Source organism: Leptidea sinapis, chromosome 12 (assembly GCF_905404315.1).
Source record: "Leptidea sinapis chromosome 12, ilLepSina1.1, whole genome shotgun sequence".
NCBI lineage: Eukaryota > Metazoa > Arthropoda > Insecta > Lepidoptera > Pieridae > Leptidea > Leptidea sinapis.
In genome coordinates, this window is record NC_066276.1 from 15326619 (window position 1) to 15332833 (window position 6215).

Here is a 6215-nt window from a genome sequence, read left to right on the forward strand (position 1 = left end):
CTTAGTCTCGCGGAAGCGACTGCTCTGATAAGCTTCCATAATGGCGAGGGCTGATAACGCTCCCGCCTTTTTCTCCCGCCAAAACATCGCGCCATTGTCGCCTAAGAATGCCATCACAAAGGCAACAATATCGGTCGCTCTCCTACTATAGGCAATAAATACTTCACCGTCTATTCACGTTGAAAACACAATATTCACATAATATCAGTAGATATTTTAACATTGGGTGTATCGAATACAATGAAGAATTGCTGCTTTACAAAATATTTTAAATTTGGAATATATTATGTTAATATTCGTTAAGAGATTAATAATCAACTCAAACTTTATTAAGCCGTAAAATTACACACTTGAGAGCGCTCAATCTAAAATCTTAATAAAATTTTAATTGACATATATTAAGTTTTTCAAGTAAATTACAAAGAAGAGGGGTTCCTGTTCTCCCTGAACATTAGCGGGCAAGGTGGGGGAGGGGGGCGTACGACAAAATTTTTGTTTTTCTCTTTCAGGCGAAACGGCGTCTCGCGCTAGAGGGAGACAACGGTACTTGCACACATTGCTATTGAGAGCAAAAATAATAGAGCGAACGGTCGTTTATATCTTTTTACGGCGCGGCGGGCGCGGTATCTCGCCGACGCTATTATGGAAGACAATTTTGGCGCGAAAGAAAACTGCTTATTACGTCTTATTCTTGGAGCGTTTGTGAACGTTTTATAGTGAAAATGGAAGTTGAAAGAGCAGGGAAAATGTCACCGTGTTCAACTCTTGCCTATTATCACGGATTGATAGTTTTTTCTTTCTGTTGCTTCTTGTATTATACACACAATTATTTTCTATTAAGAATATACATAATTATTTAAGTAAATATTTTATTTGTGTTATTCTAATTTTGAAGTGATGAGATATAATGTAAAGAAATTTGCTGTTTTAATACCTATTATTTTGGGGTCTCCTGATCTATTATCACAGAGTACCAGTTTTTCGAATTTCTGCGAAGAATGTGAATCTTAAAGATTGTATATGAAGTTGACCAACTCACACTTGGCCAGGGTAGTCATCTTGAAACCAGAGCTGTTTTCGCACAAAAATACATATTTTTACAGTAGACAAATGCATAAAATAGTCCGTTGAGACCTTACTTAATTACATATGCTAGTGGTGGCCCAGAAATCGAATATCAACTATAATTTATTTTATTTTTAAGTTTGAACTTCTAATGTAGAATAATGTAATGTAAAAACAAAGCTACAATTACACGCGTTTTAATCCTTTAGAATGGCTTCTCGCCGTTGTTTCTTGCTGTTATTTGTGGACATATGTATAATTTGGATTATCTACCTACATTGTAGAAAATTTAATGTCAAAGTCAAAGTCAAAAATCTAGTGCAAGTCAGGATGAAGTACGAAAGTTACAATAGCATTCAAATGAGTTGTTAATAGGTCACAATATTCATTAACAAAATTTAGAACATTAATTCCAACTATCTTTATCATTCAAATTATCTTTCACATTATAATAGGCCTTAGATGTTAATTTATTTTTTACGATACATTAAAATTTTTTAACAGGTAATATTTTAATGTCATTTGGGAGTTTATTATAAAATATAACACAATCCACTTTAAAAGAATAAGCAATTTTACGGAGCCTAGTAGATGGAATTGCGAGTTTATGTTTGTTTTGAGTATTGACACTATGTACATCACTATTATTTTTAAATTGGCTAATATGTTTATGAGCGTATAGGAGGTTCTCGTATATGTACTGACAGTGTACTGTCATAATATTAATTTCTTAGGTAAAATAATGCTGCTTAGGTACTGAAGCATTCATATAATTATATAAGTTACCTGTTTGTTATTTATAATAATTAAGTTTACATAAATTAAGTATTTGTAATTTAAATTCCCATAAAAAGTTTTTGTAATACAGGCGATATCTGTTAAAAGACGTGTTACTACTGTTAATACTTGTATTTCTAATTGTTTTAATGTACACTGGAAACATACAACTGTAATACTTATGAAAATAAAGAAATTTCAAATCAAATCAAAATCAATCCTTTAAAAAGTGCTTTATTTAAACATAATAGCATTTCTATGATATAATATATTGTTACCCCCTTATTCATAATGGTCTGCTAACTTTAAACAGCCGCTTAGGAGTGTTTTTTCTCATTCTGACTTAGGTCAATAGAAGAAGACAGAGTGAGAATTAGCAATGCGCAATTAGTAAGGTCAAAGAAACGACGTACGTCAATTTTGTCGAAAAGTTCTTACCGATAACTAATAGCGATGTCAGTAAGGCGGTATCGAAAGATCCTAGTTTGAGTAGGCTCATGTTATATATACTCGTACAATCAGGTTGGCCCTTAGTATGCGATGATGAAAGTATGAAACCTTACTTCCAAAGACGGAATGAGCTGTACGTGGAGAACGGATGTATTATGTGGGGTTATAGGATGGTAATTCCTACGTCATTGCGTAAGCAAGTATTACGTCAGCTGCACAGTAGTCACATGGGCATCGTAAAGACGAAGGGCTTCGCTCGCAGCTATGTGTGGTGGCCACGCATCGACGAGGACGTGGAGGGAGAGTGCCGCGCGTACGACACGTGCGCCGCGGAGTCAGACGCCCCGCGAAAAAAAAGAATAAAGTATTCTTAGTTTTAGTGGATGCACACAGTAAATGGTTAGAAATATTGGAAATGCCACGCACTAATGCGAGTGTAATTAAAGTTCTCAGGGCCGTTTTCTCAAGGTTTGGTCTCCCTACGGAATTAGTGTCAGACCAGGGTCCACCTTTTTCTGATGCGGAATTCAGTGAGTTTTTGAAAAATAATGGTATCAAACAAGCTTTCTCGCCAGCGTACCATCCAGCTTCTAATGGTGCGGCCGAAAACGCAGTGAAGACGTGTAAAAGGGCAATAAAAAAAGCACTCAGAGAAAAGGTTGATATAGACGCCGCGTTACAAGCCTTTTTGCTTATGTATAGGAATACACCTCACAGCACGACTGGTCAAAGTCCAGCGATGTTGCTACAACGTCGGCCCTTGAGGAATCGCCTGGACTTGCTACGAAACAACCAAACGCTGGAGGGTAAAGTAAGCACAGCACAAGAGAGACAACTAACAAACGCGGGTGGAACACAGCGGAACTTTATAGGGGGCGACCCTGTCTGGTATCGCGGTTACGGTAATCAGGAGAAATGGAATAGGGAAACTGTAGAGGATAGGGAAAGTACAAATAGATACGTTGTTAATAGCGGTGACGGTAGATTAGTATCAAAACATATAAATCAAATAAGGCGCAGAGCACGACCATTATTATTTGCCCAGAGTCTAATGATGCCATTTCGACTGGGGGTGAGGACGTAATCCTGACCAAACCTACGGTCGAACGCTGAGGGTGTGGGAACAGATGTGCAGGAGAGGAGAAGTCAGTTAAATGAAGATTCAGAATCTTCTAGGGTAGTCACCTCACCTCTACAATCACCCCGGCTTTCGTCGCCACCGTATGTCACGCCACCGCCCCCTGTGGGTCGCCGCCGGCCGTTAAGGGATAGGAAACCAGTACAGCGACTGGGGTACGATGACTAGGAATAAGTTAGTATATAATGACACGGGAGTGGGTCAGGGATTGGAAATAATACTCCGCTTATAGGAAGGAGGCTTTATTTGCGTTCACTTTTTCTGAACTTGCACTTGCCGGTTTGCCGCTGTTCCTTTTGTGGACGGCAGTACCTTCAACGCGTCACACTGCACCGAACACTAAGTCTCTTCTATCTTCTTCTTCTTTACACTTTCAAGTCATAACTAGAACTGCCGTAGGCCACGCTTAGTACGGCTTATATACCCCCGGATCTGTTCCATTTTCAAAATGATTCCCCCATTCCATCTTTAAATTTAAATTGTACTAGAAAATTCTTTTAACTATTTTTATCCGGCTTACACATTTTCCATTCCTTTTTTCTGTTCGATTTGATCTTGAACTTACTAGAAATTTCCATTAACTTTACAAAACCCAAAAAAATTCCATACACTGGTAGGTGTATCGAACCCGGGTCTACAGCGTCTAAAGTAAACACTTTTCCGCTGAGCTACGAATATTGCTAACGGAGCTGTTGAAATTAACAATGTCTTGAAGTTTGACAACTCTCGTCATATACTTCGAAGCGTTGCTACGCAACAATAATATAAATTATAAGTAGAAAGCCATTTAAACGGCTACAGTGTCTTAGTAGTAACCTATTTAAATTGTTAATCGTAGTAATAAAGATTTGGTGGTGGCATAGTTAAGTAAGCAATCTGTTAACTTAAAATCTGCACAAATCCTTATAGTGCCGTCTTTCTTTACGACGGGTACGATAGGAGTAGTCCAATCCGAACGCTCGATGGGGGTGAGCACGCCGTCACTTACCAACTGTTCCAGCGCGCGCTCTACTGGGGCCCGCAGAGCGTACGCCAAAGGCCGCGCGCGCATGAACACTGGCCGCGCGCCCTCGCGCAGGTGAATACTCACCAGCCCGTAGTGAATCGCATTTACAAAAATTGAATTTCTCATTCGTGCTCAGCGAGTTACATTGTGCCTTAGTTATCTGTACATTAAGTTCTAATATCCACTATCTGCCTAGTAACATTGTTTTAGCTCCCTTAATAATAAACAACTCCAATTTCTTTGTTCGATTTTTATACTTAACTACCGGCTTAATCACTCCCACCGGTTGAACGATTTCTACCGTATAATACCTTAATAATAATTTACTAGGTTTCATTTCTAAATCGCTAAACTGATTTTTATATCGTTCATAACTTATACACGACACGGCACTGCCTGTGTCGCATTCCATTTCAACGTCTTTTCCGTGCACATTAATTGTTATTAAAATAGGTTTACGCTGCCGTCGCTGTCTGACCGTATTGACGATGGACTGCCGCCGTAGTGCGCGCCCTGTGGCCCGCCCATCGTGGTGTGATGTACCGCTGCCATGGTACACATCTTCTTCAAGTGCCCCTGTTTGATACACACCCTACATACGTATCTAGCGAATTTACACGTGGTCGTGCTGTGAAGACGTTCACACGCTTTGCACTGCTCCTGTCGATGCTGATGGTTTTAGGGTGGTTTGCCCCAGGCCCGCGTGCCCTTACTGGCCCCTCGCGATGCCCCTGCTCCGCCGGCGCCCGTGTATGCGGCCGCCTACCGACCCGCACTCCACTTGCCACGCCACTCCTTGCCCACTGCCTTGGCATGACACTGCGCCGATGCCGTCACTTCCCCGTGTACATCTTGTCCCTCTACTACGGCTGCATTTCTTTCCGCTGCTTCCAAGCTCATGGATAAGGTGTATGCATTTGCGAAGCCCAACTTTTCCTCAGCGAACAAACGCTATCGAATAGCTTCACTCCTGATCCCACACACTAACGGGTCCCTCAAACTTTCTTCTAAACCCTGTCCAAACTCGCATCCGATCGACATTTTTTTAAGTACCGCTGCGTAGTCTGCGATGCTCTCACCGTCCTTTTGTTTCCGGTTACGTAACTTGTATCGTTCCGTTAATGGGCTGGGTTTGGGTTGTTAATGTTTTTGCATTATTTCCGCTATTTGAGCAAACTTTTTTGATTTTGGTTTATCTGGGGTACATAAATTAACTAGTAATTCGTACCCTTCTGCCCCCATAACGGTAATTAATGTCGGTACTTGCATATCCGCCGGAATCTTATTCACCACAAAGTACTGTTCTAATCTTTCTACATATAAGTTCCAATCATTACTATGCACTTTGAACTCGTTCATTTTACCAATTGAAATTATGAAGACTGTTTTATGTGTAAATTGCACACGTAAATTTAGTTTATCTTGTCGCCACTGAAGAATATCGGGTAGTAGTAAATAAGACACGTCCTTCCGTAACGAGGCTTTAATTGTGACTAGCCAAGAGAATACAATCACTACGTTCTGTGAGTAGAGTCAAGTGTGATCTACAATTCTATACATTATGATATACTACCTTTAAGTACATACATCACAGTTTATCTCCACAATATTTAACACAAAAATCAGCAATATAACTACAGGATATTTTAAGTTGCTATAACAATATTGCTATTATCCTATAGGGTTAACTTGATTAATATGTGGAACAATGATTAAATCTCTGTGATAGGTAGAAATAGAGTAAAATGGTTTCCTTTTACGGAAATGATTAGATATACT

The 6215-nt window shown here is 39.7% G+C and overlaps 1 pseudogene; it reads right to left on the minus strand.

The window, feature by feature from the left end:
• Window positions 1–1035: 1035 nt before the first annotated feature.
• Window positions 1036–5867, minus strand: LOC126967342 (uncharacterized; annotated as a pseudogene).
• Between the last annotated feature and the right edge of the window lie 348 nt (window positions 5868–6215).